This window comes from Phalangium opilio, unplaced genomic scaffold (genome assembly GCF_054372755.1).
Source record: "Phalangium opilio isolate 3A_F unplaced genomic scaffold, DU_Popi_V2 ptg000082l_1, whole genome shotgun sequence".
NCBI classification, from domain to species: Eukaryota; Metazoa; Arthropoda; class Arachnida; order Opiliones; family Phalangiidae; genus Phalangium; species Phalangium opilio.
This window is the reverse complement of record NW_028324189.1, coordinates 15409740-15429824: the sequence shown is the minus strand read 5'-3', so window position 1 is coordinate 15429824 and position 20085 is coordinate 15409740. Positions and strand designations below refer to the sequence as shown.

The window sequence follows — 20085 nt, the reverse complement described above, 5'->3', positions numbered from 1 at the left end:
GTGTTGTGAGGTCTCAGATGTAACGTAAAAAGTCAGAGTTTTTCCACAATACCTGACGAACATTTAATTTTTGTTCTTCCGTGGTGCAATGGTTAGCGCGTTCAGCTGTTAACTGAAATTTTGGTGGTTCGAGCCCACCCAGGAGAGGTGTTGTGGGGTCTCAGATGTAGCGTAAAAATTCAAAACTTTTCCACAATACGTGATAACCATTTAATTTCTGAGCTTCCGTGGCTCAATGGTTAGCGCGTTCGGCTGTTAACCAATAGGTTGGTGGTTCGAGCCCACCCGGTACCGGTGTTGTGGGATCTCAAATGTAACGTAAAAAGCCAAAGATTTTCCACAATACCTGACGACCATATTATTTTTGGGCTTCCGTGGCGCAATGGTTAGCGCGGTTGGCTGTTAACCGAAAGGTTGGTGGTTCGAGCCAATCCGGGAGCGGTATTGTGAGGTCTCAGATTTGACGTAAAAAGTCAAGGTTTTTCCACTATACCTGACGACCATTTAGTTTTTGGGCTTCCGTGGCGCAATGGTTAGCGCGGTCAGCTGTTATTCAAAAGACTGGTGGTTAGAACCCTCCCGGGAGCGATGTTGAGAGGTCTCAGATGTAACGTAAAATGTCAGAGTTTTTACACAATAACTGACGAACATTTAATTTTTGGGCTTCCGTGGCGATATGGTTAGCGCGTTCAGCTGTTAACCGAAACGTTGGTGGTTCCAGCCCACCCGGGAAAGGTGTTGTGGGGTCTCAGATGTAGCGTAAAAATTCAAAACTTTTCCACAATACGTGATAACCGTTTAATTTCTGAGCTTCCATGGCTCAATTGTTAGAGTGTTCGACTGTTAACCAATAGGTTGGTGGTTCGAGCCAACCCGGTACCGGTGTTGTGGGATCTCAAATGTAACGTAAAAAGCCAAAGTTTTTCCACAATACCTGACGACCATTTAATTTTTGGGCTTCCGTGGCGCAATGGTTAGCGCGTTCGGCTGTTAACCGAAAGGTTGGTGGTTCGAACCCATCCGTGAGCGGTGTTGTGAGATCTCAGATGTAACGTAAAAATCCAAAGTTTTTCCACAATACCTGACGAACATTTAATTTTTGGGCTTCCGTGTTGCAATGGTTAGCGCGTTCGGCTGTTAACCGAAAGGTTGGTGGTTCGAGCCCACCCGGGGGCGGTGTTGTGAAGTCTCAAAAGTAACGTAAAAAGCCAAAGTTTTTCCACAATACCTGACGAACATTTAATTTTTGGGCTTCCGTGTTGCAATGGTTAGCGCGTTCGGCTGTTAACCGAAAGGTTGGTGGTTCGAGCCCACCCGGGAGCGGTGTTTTAAGATCTCAAATGTAACGTAAAAAGCCAAAGTTTTTCCACAATACCTGACGACCATTTCATTCCTGAGCTTCCTTGGCTCCCTGGTTAGCGCTTTCGGATGTTAACCAAAAGGGTGGTGGTTCGAGCCCACCCTGGAGCGGTGTTGTGAAGTCTCAAATGTAACGTAAAAAGCCAAAGTTTTTCCACAATACCTGACGACCATTTAATTTTTGGGCTTCCGTTGCGCAATGATTAGCGCGTTCAGCTGTTAAAAGAAAGGTTGGTGGTTCGAGCCCACTCGGGAACGGTGTTGTGAGATCTCAAATGTAACGAAAAAATCCAAAGTTTTTCCACAATACCTGACGGCCATTTATTTTCTGAGCTTCCATGGCTCAATGGTTAGCGCGTTCGGCTGTTAACCGAAAGGTTGGTGGTTCGAACCCATCCGTGAGCGGTGTTGTGAGGTCTCAGATGTGATGTAAAAAGTCAAAGTTTTTCCACAATACCTGACGACCATTTCATTCCTGAGCTTTCTTGGCTCCATGGTTAGCGCGTTCGGATGTTAACCAAAAGGTCGGTGGTTCGAGCCCACCCGGGGGCGGTTTTGTGAAGTCTCAAATGTAACGTAAAAAGCCAAAGTTTTTCCACAATACCTGACGACCGTTTAATTTTTGGGCTTCCGTGGCGCAATGGTTAGCGTGTTCGGCTGTTAACCGCAAGGTTGTTGGTTCGAGCCCATCCGGGAGCGGTGTTGTGAGGTCTCAGATGTGACGAAAAAAGTCAAGGTTTTTCCACAATACCTGACGTCCATTTAATTTTTGGGCTTCCGTGGCGCAATGGTTAGCGCGTTCAGCTGTTAACCGAAAGGTTGGTGGTTAGAGCCCACTCGGTAGCGGTGTTGTGGAATCTCAAATGTAACGTAAAAAGCCAAAGTTTTTCCACAATACCTGACGACCATTTCATTCCTGAGCATCCTTGGCTTCATGGTCAGCGCGTTCGGATGTTAACCAAAAGGTCGATGGTTCGAGCCCACCCGGGAGCGGTGTTGTGAAGTCTCAAATGTAACGTAAAAAGATAAAGTTTTTCCACAATATCTGACGACCGTTTAATTTTTGGGCTTCCGTGGCGCAATGGTTAGCGCGTTCAGCTGTTATTCAAAAGACTGGTGGTTCGAGCCCACCCGGGAGCGGTGTTTTAAGATCTCAAATGTAACGTAAAAAAGCCAAAGTTTTTCCACAATACTTGACGACCATTTAATTCCTGAGCTTCCGTGGCTCAATGGTTAGCGCGTTCGGCTGTTAACTGAAAGGTTGGTGGTTCGAGCCCACCCGAGAGCGGTGTTGTGAAGTCTCAAATGTAACGTAAAAAGCCAAAGTTTTTCCACAATATCGACGACCATTTCACTCCTGAGCTTCCTTGGCTCCATGGTTAGCGCGTTCGGATGTTAACCAAAAGGTTGGTGGTTCGAGTCCATCCGGGTGCGGTGTTGTGAGGTCCCAGATGTGACGTAAAACGTCAAAGTTTTTCCACAATACCTGACGACCATTTCATTTTTGAGCTTCTTTGGCTCCATGGTTAGCGCGTTCGGATGTTAAACAAAAGTTTGGTGGTTCGAGCCCACCCGGGTGCGGTGTTGTGAAGTTTCAAATGTAACGTAAAAAGCCAAAGTTTTTCCACAATACCTGACGACCATTTACTTTTTGGGCTTCCGTGGCGCAATGGTTAGCACGTTCGGCTGTTCACCGAAAGGTTGGTGGTTCGAGTCCACCCGGGAGCGGTGTTGTGAGATCTCAAATGTAACGTAAAAATCCAAAGTTTTTCCACAATACCTGACGAGCATTTAATTTTTGGGCTTCCGTTGCGCAATGGTTAGGGCGTTCAGCTGTTAAAAGAAAGTTTGGTGGTTCGAGCCCACTCGGGAGCGGTGTTGTGAGATCTCAAATGTAACGTAAAAATCCAAAGTTTTTCCACAATACCTGACGAACATTTAATTTTTGGGCTTCCATTGCGCAATGGTTAGCGCGTTCGGATGTTAACCGAAAGGTTGGTGGTTCGAGCCCATCCGGGAGCGGTGTTGTGAGGTCTCAGATGTAACGTAAAATGTCAGAGTATTTCCACAATACCGGACGACCATTTATTTTCTGAGCTTCCATGGCTCAATGGTTAGCGCGTTCGGCTGTTAACCGAAAGGTTGGTGGTTCGAGCCCACTCGGGAGCGGTGTTGTGAGATCTCAAATGTAACGTAAAAATCCAAAACTTTTCCACAATACCTGACGAGCATTTAATTTTTGGGCTTCCGTTGCGCAATGGTTAGGGTGTTCAGCTGTTAAAAGAAAGTTTGGTGGTTCGAGCCCACTCGGGAGCGGTGTTGTGAAATCTCAAATGTAACGTAAAAATCCAAAGTTTTTCCACAATACCTGACGAACATTTAATTTTTGGGCTTCCATTGCGCAATGGTTAGCGCGTTCGGTTGTTAACCGAAAGGTTGGTGGTTCGAGCCCATCCGGTAGCGGTGTTGTGAGGTCTCAGATGTAACGTAAAATGTCAGAGTATTTCCACAATACCGGACGACCATTTAATTTTTGGGCTTCCGTGTTGCAATGGTTAGCGCGTTCAGCTGTTAATCGAAAGGTTGGTGGTTCGAGCCCACCCGGGAGCGGTGTTGTGAGGTCTCAGATGTGACGTAAAAAGTCAAAGTTTTTCAACAATACCTGACGACCATTTATTTTCTGAGCTTCCATGGCTCAATGGTTAGCGCGTTCGGCTGTTAACCGAAAGGTTGGTGGTTCGAGCCCACCCGGGAGCGGTGTTGTGAGATCTCAAATGTAACGTAAAAATTCAAAGTTTTTCCACAATACCTGACGAACATTTAATTTTTGGGGCTTCCGTTGCGCAATGGTTAGCGCGTTCAGCTGTTAAAAGAAAGGTTGGTGGTTTGAGCACACTCGGGAGCGGTGTTGTGAGATCTCAAATGTAACGTAAAAATCCAAAGTTTTTCCACAATACCTGACGGCCATTTATTTTCTGAGCTTCCATGGCTCAATGGTTAGCGCGTTCTGCTGTTAACCGAAAGGTTGTTGGTTCGAATACCCGGGAGCGGTGTTGTGAGATCTAAGATGTAACGTAAAAATCCAAAGTTTTTTCCACAATACCTGACGAACATTTAATTTTTCGTCTTCCGTTGCGCAATGGTTAGCGCGTTCGGCTGTTAACCGAAAGTTTGGTGGTTTGAGCCCACCCGGGAGCGGTGTTGTGAGATCTCAAATGTAACGTAAAAATCCAAAATTTTTCCACAATACCTGACGAACATTTAATTTTTGGGGTTCCGTTGCGCAATGGTTAGCGCGTTCGGATGTTAAACAAAAGGTTGGTGGTTCGAGCCCACCCGGGTGCGGTGTTGTGAGATCTCAAATGTAAGGTAAAAATCCAAAATTTTTCTACAATACCTGACGAACATTTAATTTTTGGGCTTCCGTTGCGCAATGGTCAACGCGTTCGGCTGTTAATCGAAAGGTTGGTGGTTCGAGCCCATCCGGGTGCGGTGTTGTGAGGTCCCGGATGTGACGTAAAAAGTCAAAGTTTTTCCACAATACCTGACGACCTTTTCATTTTTGAGCTTCTTTGGCTCCATGGTTAGCGCGTTCGGATGTTAAATAAAAGGTTGGTAGTTCGAGCCCACCCGGGTGCGGTGTTGTGAAGTTTCAAATGTAACGTAAAAAGCCAAAGTTTTTCCACAATACCTGACGACCATTTACTTTTTGTTCTTCCGTGGCGCAATGGTTAGCACGTTTGGCTCTTAACCGAAAGGTTGGTGTTTCGAGCCCACTCGGGAGCGGTGTTGTGAGATCTCAAATGTAACGTAAAAATCCAAAATTTTTCCACAATACCTGACGAACATTTAATTTTTGGGCTTCCGTTGCGCAATGGTTAGCGCGTTCCGCTGTTAAAAGAAAGTTTGGTGGTTCGAGCCCACTCGGGAGCGGTGTTGTGAGATCTCAAATGTAACGTAAAAATCCAAAGTTTTTCCACAATACCTGACGAACATTTAATTTTTGGGCTTCCATTGCGCAATGGTTAGCGCGTTCGGCTGTTAACCGAAAGGTTGGTGGTTCGAGCCCATCCGGGAGCGGTGTTGTGAGGTCTCAGATGTAACGTAAAATGTCAGAGTATTTCCACAATACCGGACGACCATTTATTTTCTGAGCTTCCATGGCTCAATGGTTAGCGCGTTCGGCTGTTAACCGAAAGGTTGGTGGTTCGAGCCCACTCGGGAGCGGTGTTGTGAGATCTCAAATGTAACGTAAAAATCCAAAACTTTTCCACAATACCTGACGAGCATTTAATTTTTGGGCTTCCGTTGCGCAATGGTTAGGGTGTTCAGCTGTTAAAAGAAAGTTTGGTGGTTCGAGCCCACTCGGGAGCGGTGTTGTGAAATCTCAAATGTAACGTAAAAATCCAAAGTTTTTCCACAATACCTGACGAACATTTAATTTTTGGGCTTCCATTGCGCAATGGTTAGCGCGTTCGGTTGTTAACCGAAAGGTTGGTGGTTCGAGCCCATCCGGTAGCGGTGTTGTGAGGTCTCAGATGTAACGTAAAATGTCAGAGTATTTCCACAATACCGGACGACCATTTAATTTTTGGGCTTCCGTGTTGCAATGGTTAGCGCGTTCAGCTGTTAATCGAAAGGTTGGTGGTTCGAGCCCACCCGGGAGCGGTGTTGTGAGGTCTCAGATGTGACGTAAAAAGTCAAAGTTTTTCAACAATACCTGACGACCATTTATTTTCTGAGCTTCCATGGCTCAATGGTTAGCGCGTTCGGCTGTTAACCGAAAGGTTGGTGGTTCGAGCCCACCCGGGAGCGGTGTTGTGAGATCTCAAATGTAACGTAAAAATTCAAAGTTTTTCCACAATACCTGACGAACATTTAATTTTTGGGGCTTCCGTTGCGCAATGGTTAGCGCGTTCAGCTGTTAAAAGAAAGGTTGGTGGTTTGAGCACACTCGGGAGCGGTGTTGTGAGATCTCAAATGTAACGTAAAAATCCAAAGTTTTTCCACAATACCTGACGGCCATTTATTTTCTGAGCTTCCATGGCTCAATGGTTAGCGCGTTCTGCTGTTAACCGAAAGGTTGTTGGTTCGAATACCCGGGAGCGGTGTTGTGAGATCTAAGATGTAACGTAAAAATCCAAAGTTTTTTCCACAATACCTGACGAACATTTAATTTTTCGTCTTCCGTTGCGCAATGGTTAGCGCGTTCGGCTGTTAACCGAAAGTTTGGTGGTTTGAGCCCACCCGGGAGCGGTGTTGTGAGATCTCAAATGTAACGTAAAAATCCAAAATTTTTCCACAATACCTGACGAACATTTAATTTTTGGGGTTCCGTTGCGCAATGGTTAGCGCGTTCGGATGTTAAACAAAAGGTTGGTGGTTCGAGCCCACCCGGGTGCGGTGTTGTGAGATCTCAAATGTAACGTAAAAATCCAAAATTTTTCTACAATACCTGACGAACATTTAATTTTTGGGCTTCCGTTGCGCAATGGTCAACGCGTTCGGCTGTTAATCGAAAGGTTGGTGGTTCGAGCCCATCCGGGTGCGGTGTTGTGAGGTCCCGGATGTGACGTAAAAAGTCAAAGTTTTTCCACAATACCTGACGACCTTTTCACTTTTGAGCTTCTTTGGCTCCATGGTTAGCGCGTTCGGATGTTAAATAAAAGGTTGGTAGTTCGAGCCCACCCGGGTGCGGTGTTGTGAAGTTTCAAATGTAACGTAAAAAGCCAAAGTTTTTCCACAATACCTGACGACCATTTACTTTTTGGGCTTCCGTGGCGCAATGGTTAGCACGTTTGGCTCTTAACCGAAAGGTTGGTGTTTCGAGCCCACTCGGGAGCGGTGTTGTGAGATCTCAAATGTAACGTAAAAATCCAAAATTTTTCCACAATACCTGACGAACATTTAATTTTTGGGCTTCCGTTGCGCAATGGTTAGCGCGTTCCGCTGTTAAAAGAAAGTTTGGTGGTTCGAGCCCACTCGGGAGCGGTGTTGTGAGATCTCAAATGTAACGTAAAAATCCAAAGTTTTTCCACAATACCTGACGAACATTTAATTTTTGGGCTTCCATTGCGCAATGGTTAGCGCGTTCGGCTGTTAACCGAAAGGTTGGTGGTTCGAGCCCATCCGGGAGCGGTGTTGTGAGGTCTCAGATGTAACGTAAAATGTCAGAGTATTTCCACAATACCGGACGACCATTTATTTTCTGAGCTTCCATGGCTCAATGGTTAGCGCGTTCGGCTGTTAACCGAAAGGTTGTTGGTTCGAATACCCGGGAGCGGTGTTGTGAGATCTAAGATGTAACGTAAAAATTCAAAGTTTTTCCCACAATACCTGACGAACATTTAATTTTTCGTCTTCCGTTGCGCAATGTTTAGCGCGTTCGGCTGTTAACCGAAAGTTTGGTGGTTTGAGCCCACCCGGGAGCGGTGTTGTGAGATCTCAAATGTAACGTAAAAATCCAAAATTTTTCCACAATACCTGACGAACATTTATTTTCTGAGCTTCCATGGCTCAATGGTTAGCGCGTTCGGCTGTTAATCGAAAGGTTGGTGGTGCGAGCCCAACCGGGAGCGGTGTTGTGAGATCTCAATTGTAACGTAAAAATTCAAAGTTTTTCCACAATACCTGACGAACATTTAATTTTTGGGGTTCCGTTGCGCAATGGTTAGCGCGTTCAGCTGTTAACAGAAAGGTTGGTGGTTCGAGCCCACTCGGGAGCGGTGTTGTGAGATCTCAAATGTAACGTAAAAATCCAAAGTTTTTCCACAATACCTGACGAACATTAAATTTTTGGGCTTCCGTTGCGCAATAATTAGCGCGTTCGGCTTTTAACCGAAAGGTTGGTGGTTCGAGCCCATCCGGAAGCGGTGTTGTGAGGTCCCAGATGTGACGTAAAAATCCAAAATTTTTCTACAATACCTGACGAACATTTAATTTTTGGGCTTCCGTTGCGCAATGGTCAGCGCGTTCGGATGTTAATCGAAAGGATGGTGGTTCGAGCCCATCCGGGTGCGGTGTTGTGAGATCTCAGATGTAACGTAAAAAGTCAAAGTTTTTCCACAATACCTGACGACCATTTAATTTTTGGGCTTCTTTGGCTCCATGGTTAGCGCGTTCGGATGTTAAAGAAAAGGTTGGTGGTTCAGGCCCACCTGGGTGCGGTGTTGTGAAGTTTCAAATGTAACGTAAAAAGCCAAAGTTTTTCCACAATACCTGACGACCATTTACTTTTTGGGCTTCCGTGGCGCAATGGTTAGCACGTTCGGCTCTTAACCGAAAGGTTGGTGGTTCGAGCCCACTCGGGAGCGGTGTTGTGAGATCTCAAATGTAACGTAAAAATCCAAAATTTTTCCACAATACCTGACGAACATTTAATTTTTGGGCTTCCGTTGCGCAATGGTTAGCGCGTTCCGCTGTTAAAAGAAAGTTTGGTGGTTCGAGCCCACTCGGGAGCGGTGTTGTGAGATCTCAAATGTAACGTAAAAATCCAAAGTTTTTCCACAATACCTGACGAACATTTAATTTTTGGGCTTCCATTGCGCAATGGTTAGCGCGTTCGGCTGTTAACCGAAAGGTTGGTGGTTCGAGCCCATCCGGGAGCGGTGTTGTGAGGTCTCAGATGTAACGTAAAATGTCAGAGTATTTCCACAATACCGGACGACCATTTATTTTCTGAGCTTCCATGGCTCAATGGTTAGCGCGTTCGGCTGTTAACCGAAAGGTTGTTGGTTCGAATACCCGGGAGCGGTGTTGTGAGATCTAAGATGTAACGTAAAAATCCAAAGTTTTTCCCACAATACCTGACGAACATTTAATTTTTCGTCTTCCGTTGCGCAATGTTTAGCGCGTTCGGCTGTTAACCGAAAGTTTGGTGGTTTGAGCCCACCCGGGAGCGGTGTTGTGAGATCTCAAATGTAACGTAAAAATCCAAAATTTTTCCACAATACCTGACGAACATTTATTTTCTGAGCTTCCATGGCTCAATGGTTAGCGCGTTCGGCTGTTAATCGAAAGGTTGGTGGTGCGAGCCCAACCGGGAGCGGTGTTGTGAGATCTCAATTGTAACGTAAAAATTCAAAGTTTTTCCACAATACCTGACGAACATTTAATTTTTGGGGTTCCGTTGCGCAATGGTTAGCGCGTTCAGCTGTTAACAGAAAGGTTGGTGGTTCGAGCCCACTCGGGAGCGGTGTTGTGAGATCTCAAATGTAACGTAAAAATCCAAAGTTTTTCCACAATACCTGACGAACATTAAATTTTTGGGCTTCCGTTGCGCAATAATTAGCGCGTTCGGCTTTTAACCGAAAGGTTGGTGGTTCGAGCCCATCCGGAAGCGGTGTTGTGAGGTCCCAGATGTGACGTAAAAATCCAAAATTTTTCTACAATACCTGACGAACATTTAATTTTTGGGCTTCCGTTGCGCAATGGTCAGCGCGTTCGGATGTTAATCGAAAGGTTGGTGGTTCGAGCCCATCCGGGTGCGGTGTTGTGAGATCTCAGATGTAACGTAAAAAGTCAAAGTTTTTCCACAATACCTGACGACCATTTAATTTTTGGGCTTCTTTGGCTCCATGGTTAGCGCGTTCGGATGTTAAAGAAAAGGTTGGTGGTTCAGGCCCACCTGGGTGCGGTGTTGTGAAGTTTCAAATGTAACGTAAAAAGCCAAAGTCTTTCCACAATACCTGACGAACATTTAATTTTTGGGCTTCCGTGTTGCAATGGTTAGCGCGTTCAGCTGTTAATCGAAAGGTTGGTGGTTCGAGCCCACCCGGGATCGGTGTTGTGAGGTCTCAGATGTGACGTAAAAAGTCAAAGTTTTTCCACAATACCTGACGACCATTTCATTTCTGAGCTTCCTTGGCTCCATGGTTAGCGCTTTCGTATGTTAACCAAAAGGTTGGTGGTTCGAGCCCACCCGAGAGCGGTGTTGTGAAGTCTCAAATGTAACGTAAAAAGCCAAAGTTTTTCCACAATACCTGACGACCATTTCATTCCTGAGCTTCCTTGGCTCCATGGTTAGCGCGTTCGGATGTTAACCGTAAGGTTGGTGGTTCGATTCCACCCGGGTGCGTTGTTGTGAAGTTTCAAATGTAACGTAAAAAGCCAAAGTTTTTCCACAATACCTGACGACCATTTACTTTTTGGGCTTCCGTAGCGCAATGGTTAGCACGTTCGGCTGTTAACCGAAAGGTTGGTGGTTCGAGCCCACTCGGCAGCGGTGTTGTGAGATCTCAAATGTAACATAAAAATTAAAAAACATTTCCACAATACCTGACGAACATTTAATTTTTGGGCTTCCGTTGCGCAATGGTTAGCGCGTTCAGCTGTTAAAAGAAAGGTTGGTGGTTCGAGCCCACTCGGGAGCGGTGTTGTGAGATCTCAAATGTAACGTAAAAATCCAAAGTTTTTCCACAATACCTGACGGCCATTTATTTTCTGAGCTTCCATGGCTCAATGGTTAGCGCGTTCGGCTGTTAAGCGAAAGGTTAAGGTGGTTCGAGCCCATCCGGGAGCGGTGTTGTGAGATCTCAGATGTAACTTAAAAAGTCAAAGTTTTTCCACAATACCTGACGACCATTTAATTTTTGGGCTTCTTTGGCTCCATGGTTAGCGCGTTCGGATGTTAAACAAAAGGTTGGTGGTTCGGGCCCACCCGGGTGCGGTGTTGTGAAGTTTCAAATGTAACGTAAAAAGCCAAAGTTTTTCCACAATACCTGACGAACATTTAATTTTTGGGCTTCCGTGTTCGATTTTTAAAAACATTTTCAAAATTGACGTTTCTCGGCCAGAGAAGCACATTTTGAGAATTTTTTGACTATTTTCAAATATAACCACTGAAACCATTATTTTTGTACTTTTTTCTTTAATTCAAGCAAATATAACAATATTCGTTCAAAAAACTGTTCAAATTCAATTTTCAATAAGAAATCGTTGTAACGGATTTTGTTTCTTGAAGAAAAAAACATGCGATTTTTTCGGTACACTTTTGAATGCATTTTTTTCTGGACAAATTTTTGACCGAATTCAGCTTAATTACCTATAAAATACTCATTAAAAGTGATTTCATCTCGATTGATCAATAAATAAAAATGTACCTCGATTTTTAAAAACATTTTCAAAATCGACGTTTCTCGGCCAGAGAAGCACATTTTGAGAATTTTTTGACTATTTTCAAATATAACCACTGAAACCATTATTTTTGTACTTTTTGCTTTAATTCAAGCAAATATAACAATATTCGTTCAAAAAACTGTTCAAATTCAATTTTCAATAAGAAATCGTTGTCACGGATTTTGTATCTTGAAGAAAAAAACATGCGATTTTTTCGGTACACTTTTGAATGCATTTTTTTCTGGACAAATTTTGGACCGAATTCAGCTTAATTACCTATAAAATACTCATTAAAAGTGATTTCATCTCGATTCATCAATAAATAAAAATGTACTTCGATTTTTAATAACATTTTCAAAATCGACGTTTCTCGGCCAGAGAAGCACATTTGGAGTTTTTTTTCACTATTTTCAAATATAACCACTAAAACCATTATTTTTGTACTTTTTGCTTTAATTCAAGCAAATGTAACAATATTCGTTCAAAAAACTGGTCAAATTCAATTTTCAATAAGAAATCGTTGTAACGGATTTTGTTTCTTGAAGAAAAAAACATGCGATTTTTTCGGTACACTTTTGAATGCATTTTTTTTGGACAAATTTTTGACCGAATTCAGCTTAATTACCTATAAAATACTCATTAAAAGTGATTTCATCTCGATTGATCAATAAATAAAAATGTACCTCGATTTTTAAAAACATTTTCAAAATTGACGTTTCTCGGCCAGAGAAGCACATTTTGAGAATTTTTTGACTATTTTCAAATATAACCACTGAAACCATTATTTTTGTACTTTTTTCTTTAATTCAAGCAAATATAACAATATTCGTTCAAAAAACTGTTCAAATTCAATTTTCAATAAGAAATCGTTGTAACGGATTTTGTTTCTTGAAGAAAAAAACATGCGATTTTTTCGGTACACTTTTGAATGCATTTTTTTCTGGACAAATTTTTGACCGAATTCAGCTTAATTACCTATAAAATACTCATTGAAAGTGATTTCATCTCGATTGATCGCAACACGGAAGCCCAAAAATTAAATGTTCGTCAGGTATTGTGGAAAAACTTTGGATTTTTACGTTACATCAGAGATCTCACAACACCGCTCCCGGGTGGGCTCGAACCACCAATCTTTCGATTAACAGCTGAACGCGCTAACCATTGCAACACGGAAGCCCAAAAATTAAATGTTCGTCAGGTATTGTGGAAAGACTTTGGCTTTTTACGTTACATTTGAAACTTCACAACACCGCACCCGGGTGGGCCTGAACCACCAACCTTTTCTTTAACATCCGAACGCGCTAACCACGGAACCAAAGAAGCCCAAAAATTAAATGGTCGTCAGGTATTGTGGAAAAACTTTGACTTTTTACGTTACATCTGAGATCTCACAACACCGCTCCCGGATGGGCTCGAACCACCAACCTTTCGATTGACAGTCGAACGCGCTAACCATTGAGCCATGGAAGCTCAGAAAATAAATGGCCGTCAGGTATTGTGGAAAAACTTTGGATTTTTACGTTACATTTGAGATCTCACAACACCGCTCCCGGGTGGGCTCGAACCACCAACCTTTCGGTTAACAGCCGAACGCGCTAACCATTGCGCAACGGAAGCCCAAAAATTAAATGTTCGTCAGGTATTGTGGAAATTTTTTTTAATTTTTACGTTACATTTGAGATCTCACAACACCACTGCCGAGTGGGCTCGAACCACCAACCTTTCGGTTAACAGCCGAACGTGCTAACCATTGCGCCACGGAAGCCCAAAAAGTAAATGGTCGTCAGGTATTGTGGAAAAACTTTGGCTTTTTACGTTACATTTGAAACTTCACAACACCGCACCCGGGTGGAATCGAACCACCAACCTTTCGGTTAACATCCGAACGCGCTAACCATGGAGCCAAGGAAGCTCAGGAATGAAATGGTCGTCAGGTATTGAGGAAAGACTTTGGCTTTTTACGTTACATTTGAAACTTCACAACACCGCACCCGGGTGTGCCTGAACCACCAACCTTTTCTTTAACATCCGAACGCGCTAACCATGAAGCCAAAGAAGCCCAAAAATTAAATGGCCGTCAGGTATTGTGGAAAAACTTTGACTTTTTACGTTACATCTGAGATCTCACAACACCGCTCCCGGATGGGCTCGAACCACCAACCTTTCGATTGACAGTCGAACGCGCTAACCATTGAGCCATGGAAGCTCAGAAAATAAATGGTCGTCAGGTATTGTGGAAAAACTTTGGATTTTTACGTTACATCAGAGATCTCACAACACCGCTCCCGGGTGGGCTTGAACCACCATCCTTTCTTTTAACAGCCGAACGCTCTAACCATTGCGCAACGGAAGCCCAAAAACTAAATGTTCGTCAGGTATTGTGGAAAAACTTTGGATTTTTACGTTACATTTGAGATCTCACAACACCGCTCCCGAGTGGGCTCGAACCACCAACTTTTCACTTAACAGCTGAACGCGCTAACCATTGCGCAACGGAAGCCCAAAAATTATATGTTCGTCAGGTATTGTTTAAAAACTTTGAATTTTTACGTTACATTTGAGATCTCACAACACCGCTCCCGGGTGGGCTCGAACCACCAACCTTTCGGTTAACAGCCGAACGCGCTAACCATTGAGCCATGGAAGCTCAGAAAATTAATGGTCGTCAGGTATTGTGGAAAAACTTTGGCTTTTTACGTTACATTTGAAACTTCACAACACCGCTCCCGGGTGGGCTCGAACCACCAACCTTTCGATTAACAGCCGAACGCGCTAACCATTGAGCCATGGAAGCTCAGAAAATAAATGGTCGTCAGGTATTGTGGAAAAACTTTGGATTTTTACGTTACATCAGAGATCTCACAACACCGCTCCCGGGTGGGCTCGAACCACCATCCTTTCTTTTAACAGCTGAACGCGCTAACCATTGCGCAACGGAAGCCCCAAAAACTAAATGTTCGTCAGGTATTGTGGAAAAACTTTGGATTTTTACGTTACATTTGAGATCTCACAACTGGTCAAATTCAATTTTCAATAAGAAATCGTTGTAACGGATTTTGTTTCTTGAAGAAAAAAACATGCGATTTTTTCGGTACACTTTTGAATGCATTTTTTTCTGGACAAATTTTTGACCGAATTCAGCTTAATGACCTATAAAATACTCATTAAAAGTGATTTCATCTCGATTCATCAATAAATAAAAATGTACTTCGATTTTTAATAACATTTTCAAAATCGACGTTTCTCGGCCAGAGAAGCACATTTTGAGAATTTTTTCACTATTTTCAAATATAACCACTGAAACCATTATTTTTGTACTTTTTCCTTTATTTCAAGCAAATATAACAATATTCGTTCAAAAAACTGTTCAAATTCAATTTTCAATAAGAAATCGTTGTCACGGATTTTGTATCTTGAAGAAAAAATCATGCGATTTTTTCGGTTCACTTTTGAATGCATTTTTTTCTGGACAAATTTTTGACCGAATTCAGCTTAATTACCTATAAAATACTCATTGAAAGTGATTTCATCTCGATTCATCAATAAATAAAAATGTACTTCGATTTTTAATAACATTTTCAAAATCGACGTTTCTCGGCCAGAGAAGCACATTTGGAGTTTTTTTTCACTATTTTCAAATATAACCACTGAAACCATTATTTTTGTACTTTTGGCTTTAATTCAAGCAAATGTAACAATATTCGTTCAAAAAACTGGTCAAATTCAATTTTCAATAAGAAATCGTTGTAACGGATTTTGTTTCTTGAAGAAAAAAACATGCGATTTTTTCGGTACACTTTTGAATGCATTTTTTTTGGACAAATTTTTGACCGAATTCAGCTTAATTACCTATAAAATACTCATTAAAAGTGATTTCATCTCGATTGATCAATAAATAAAAATGTACCTCGATTTTTAAAAACATTTTCAAAATCGACGTTTCTCGGCCAGAGAAGCACATTTTGAGAATTTTTTCACGATTTTCAAATATAACCACTGAAACCATTATTTTTATACTTTTTGCTTTAATTCAAGCAAATATAACAATATTCGTTCAAAAAACTGGACAAATTCAATTTTCAATAAGAAATCGTTGTCACGGATTTTGTATTTGAATGCATTTTTTTCTGGACAAATTTTTGACCGAATTCAGCTTAATTACCTATAAAATACTCATTAAAAGTGATTTCATCTCGATTCATCAATAAATAAAAATGTACTTCGATTTTTAATAACATTTTCAAAATCGACGTTTCTCGGCCAGAGAAGCACATTTTGAGAATTTTTTCACTATTTTCAAATATAACCACTGAAACCATTATTTTTGTACTTTTTCCTTTATTTCAAGCAAATATAACAATATTCGTTCAAAAACTGTTCAAATTCAATTTTCAATAAGAAATCGTTGTCACGGATTTTGTATCTTGAAGAAAAAATCATGCGATTTTTTCGGTTCACTTTTGAATGCATTTTTTTCTGGACAAATTTTTGACCGAATTCAGCTTAATTACCTATAAAATACTCATTGAAAGTGATTTCATCTCGATTCATCAATAAATAAAAATGTACTTCGATTTTTAATAACATTTTCAAAATCGACGTTTCTCGGCCAGAGAAGCACATTTGGAGTTTTTTTTCACTATTTTCAAATATAACCACTGAAACCCATATTTTTGTACTTTTTGCTTTAATTCAAGCAAATGTAACAATATTCGTTCAAAAAACTGGTCAAATTCAATTTTCAATAAGAAATCGTTGTAACGGATTTTGTTTCTTGAAGAAAAAAACATGCGATTTTTTCGGTACACTTTTGAATGCATTTTTTTCTGGACAAATTTTTGACCGAATTCAGCTTAATTACCTATCAAATACTCATTAAAAGTGATTTCATCTCGATTGATCAATAAATAAAAATGTACCTCGATTTTTAAAAACATTTTCAAAATTGACGTTTCTCGGCCAGAGAAGCACATTTTGAGAATTTTTTGACTATTTTCAAATATAACCACTGAAACCATTATTTTTGTACTTTTTGCTTTAATTCAAGCAAATATAACAATATTCGTTCAAAAAACTGGACAAATTCAATTTTCAATAAGAAATCGTTGTCACGGATTTTGTATTTGAATGCATTTTTTTCTGGACAAATTTTTGACCGAATTCAGCTTAATTACCTATAAAATACTCATTAAAAGTGATTTCATCTCGATTCATCAATAAATAAAAATGTACTTCGATTTTTAATAACATTTTCAAAATCGACGTTTCTCGGCCAGAGAAGCACATTTTGAGAATTTTTTCACTATTTTCAAATATAACCACTGAAACCATTATTTTTGTACTTTTTCCTTTATTTCAAGCAAATATAACAATATTCGTTCAAAAACTGTTCAAATTCAATTTTCAATAAGAAATCGTTGTCACGGATTTTGTATCTTGAAGAAAAAATCATGCGATTTTTTCGGTTCACTTTTGAATGCATTTTTTTCTGGACAAATTTTTGACCGAATTCAGCTTAATTACCTATAAAATACTCATTGAAAGTGATTTCATCTCGATTCATCAATAAATAAAAATGTACTTCGATTTTTAATAACATTTTCAAAATCGACGTTTCTCGGCCAGAGAAGCACATTTGGAGTTTTTTTTCACTATTTTCAAATATAACCACTGAAACCCATATTTTTGTACTTTTTGCTTTAATTCAAGCAAATGTAACAATATTCGTTCAAAAAACTGGTCAAATTCAATTTTCAATAAGAAATCGTTGTAACGGATTTTGTTTCTTGAAGAAAAAAACATGCGATTTTTTCGGTACACTTTTGAATGCATTTTTTTCTGGACAAATTTTTGACCGAATTCAGCTTAATTACCTATCAAATACTCATTAAAAGTGATTTCATCTCGATTGATCAATAAATAAAAATGTACCTCGATTTTTAAAAACATTTTCAAAATTGACGTTTCTCGGCCAGAGAAGCACATTTTGAGAATTTTTTGACTATTTTCAAATATAACCACTGAAACCATTATTTTTGTACTTTTTTCTTTAATTCAAGCAAATATAACAATATTCGTTCAAAAAACTGTTCAAATTCAATTTTCAATAAGAAATCGTTGTAACGGATTTTGTTTCTTGAAGAAAAAAAAACATGCGATTTTTTCGGTACACTTTTGAATGCATTTTTTTCTGGACAAATTTTTGACCGAATTCAGCTTAATTACCTATAAAATACTCATTGAAATTGATTTCATCTCGATTCATCAATAAATAAAAATGTACTTCGATTTTTAAAAACATTTTCAAAATTGACGTTTCTCGGCCAGAGAAGCACATTTTGAGAATTTTTTGACTATTTTCAAATATAACCACTGAAACCATTATTTTTGTACTTTTTTCTTTAATTCAAGCAAATATAACAATATTCGTTCAAAAAACTGTTCAAATTCAATTTTCAATAAGAAATCGTTGTAACGGATTTTGTTTCTTGAAGAAAAAACATGCGATTTTTTCGGTACACTTTTGAATGCATTTTTTTCTGGACAAATTTTTGACCGAATTCAGCTTAATTACCTATAACATACTCATTAAAAGTGATTTCATCTCGATTGATCAATAAATAAAAATGTACCTCGATTTTTAAAAACATTTTCAAAATCGACATTTCTCGGCCAGAGAAGCACATTTTGAGAATTTTTTCACTATTTTCAAATATAACCACTGAAACCATTATTTTTATACTTTTTGCTTTAATTCAAGCAAATATAACAATATTCGTTCAAAAAACTGGTCAAATTCAATTTTCAATAAGAAATCGTTGTAACGGATTTTGTTTCTTGAAGAAAAAAACATGCGATTTTTTCGGTACACTTTTGAATGCATTTTAGACCGAATTCAGCTTAATTACCTATAAAATACTCATTAAAGGTGATTTCATCTCGATTCATCAATAAATAAAAATGTTGCGCAATGGTTAGCGCGTTCGGCTGTTAACCGAAAGTTTGGTGGTTCGAGCCCACCCGGGAGCGGTGTTGTGAGATCTCAAATGTAACGTAAAAATCCAAAATTTTTCCACAATACCTGACGAACATTTAATTTTTGAGCTTCTTTGGCTCCATAGTTAGCGCGTTCGGATGTTAAACAAAAGGTTGGTGGTTCGAGCCCACCCGGGTGCGGTGTTGTGAGGTCTCAAATGTAACGTAAAAATCCAAAAATTTTTTACAATACCTGACGAACATTTAATTTTTGGGCTTCCGTTGCGCAATGGTCAGCGCGTTCGGCTGTTAATCGAAAGGTTGGTGGTTCGAGCCCATCCGGGTGCGGTGTTGTGAGGTCCCAGATGTGACGTAAAAGTCAAAGTTTTTCCACAATACCTGACGACCATTTCATTTTTGAGCTTCTTTGGCTCCATGGTTAGCGCGTTCGGATGTTAAACAAAAGGTTGGTGGTTCGAGCCCACCCGGGTGCGGTGTTGTGAAGTTTCAAATTTAACGTAAAAAGCCAAAGTTTTTCCACAATACCTGACGACCATTTACTTTTTGGGCTTCCGTGGCGCAATGGTTAGCACGTTCGGCTGTTAACCGAAAGGTTGATGGTTCGAGCCCACTCGGGAGCGGTGTTGTGAGATCTCAAATGTAACGTAAAAATCCAAAACTTTTCCACAATACCTGACGAACATTTAATTTTTGGGCTTCCATTGCGCAATGGTTAGTGCGTTCGGATGTTAATAGAAAGGTTGGTGGTTCGAGCCCACTCGGGAGCGGTGTTGTGAGATCTCAAATGTAACGTAAAAATCCAAAGTTTTTCCACAATACCTGACGACCATATGTTTTCTGAGCTTCCATGGCTCAATGGTTAGCGCGTTCGGCTGTTAATCGAAAGGTTGGTGGTTCGAGCCCAACCGGGAGCGGTGTTGTGAGATCTCAAATGTAACGTAAAAATTCAAAGTTTTTCCACAATACCTGACGAACATTTAATTTTTGGGCTTCCGTTGCGCAATGGTTAGCGCGTTCAGCTGTTAAAAGAAAGTTTGGTGGTTCGAGCCCACTCGGGAGCGGTGTTGTGAGATCTCAAATGTAACGTAAAAATCCAAAGTTTTTCCACAATACCTGACGAACATTTAATTTTCGGGCTTCCGTGGCGCAATGGTTAGCGCGTTCGGCTGTTAACCGAAAGGTTGGTGGTTCGAGCCCATCCGGGTGCGGTGTTGTGAGGTCCCAGATGTGACGTAAAAAGTCAAAGTTTTTCCACAATACCTGACGACCATTTCATTTTTGAGTTCTTTGGCTCCATGGTTAGCGCGTTCGGATGTTAAACAAAAGGTTGGTGGTTCGAGCCCAACCGGGAGCGGTGTTGTGAGATCTCAAATGTAACGTAAAAATCCAAAACTTTTCCACAATACCTGACGAACATTTAATTTTTGGGCTTCCATTGCGCAATGGTTAGTGCGTTCGGATGTTAATAGAAAGGTTGGTGGTTCGAGCCCACTCGGGAGCGGTGTTGTGAGATCTCAAATGTAACGAAAAAATCCAAAGTTTTTCCACAATACCTGACGACCATATGTTTTCTGAGCTTCCATGGCTCAATGGTTAGCGCGTTCGGCTGTTAAT

The 20085-nt window shown here is 40.7% G+C and overlaps 4 non-coding genes across 4 annotated transcripts; 2 read left to right on the top strand and 2 right to left on the bottom strand.

Annotated features, from left to right (window-relative positions):
- Positions 1 to 7130: 7130 nt before the first annotated feature.
- Positions 7131 to 7203, top strand: TRNAK-CUU (transfer RNA lysine (anticodon CUU)). The gene has a single exon. It is a non-coding gene; the product is annotated as a tRNA-Lys (tRNA).
- Positions 7204 to 8599: 1396 nt separating this feature from the next.
- Positions 8600 to 8672, top strand: TRNAK-CUU (transfer RNA lysine (anticodon CUU)). Its single transcript has one exon. It is a non-coding gene; the product is annotated as a tRNA-Lys (tRNA).
- A 4200-nt stretch (positions 8673 to 12872) lies between these two features.
- On the bottom strand, positions 12873 to 12945 carry TRNAD-GUC (transfer RNA aspartic acid (anticodon GUC)). Its single transcript has one exon. It is a non-coding gene; the product is annotated as a tRNA-Asp (tRNA).
- A 663-nt stretch (positions 12946 to 13608) lies between these two features.
- Positions 13609 to 13681, bottom strand: TRNAD-GUC (transfer RNA aspartic acid (anticodon GUC)). Its single transcript has one exon. It is a non-coding gene; the product is annotated as a tRNA-Asp (tRNA).
- Positions 13682 to 20085: the final 6404 nt, after the last annotated feature.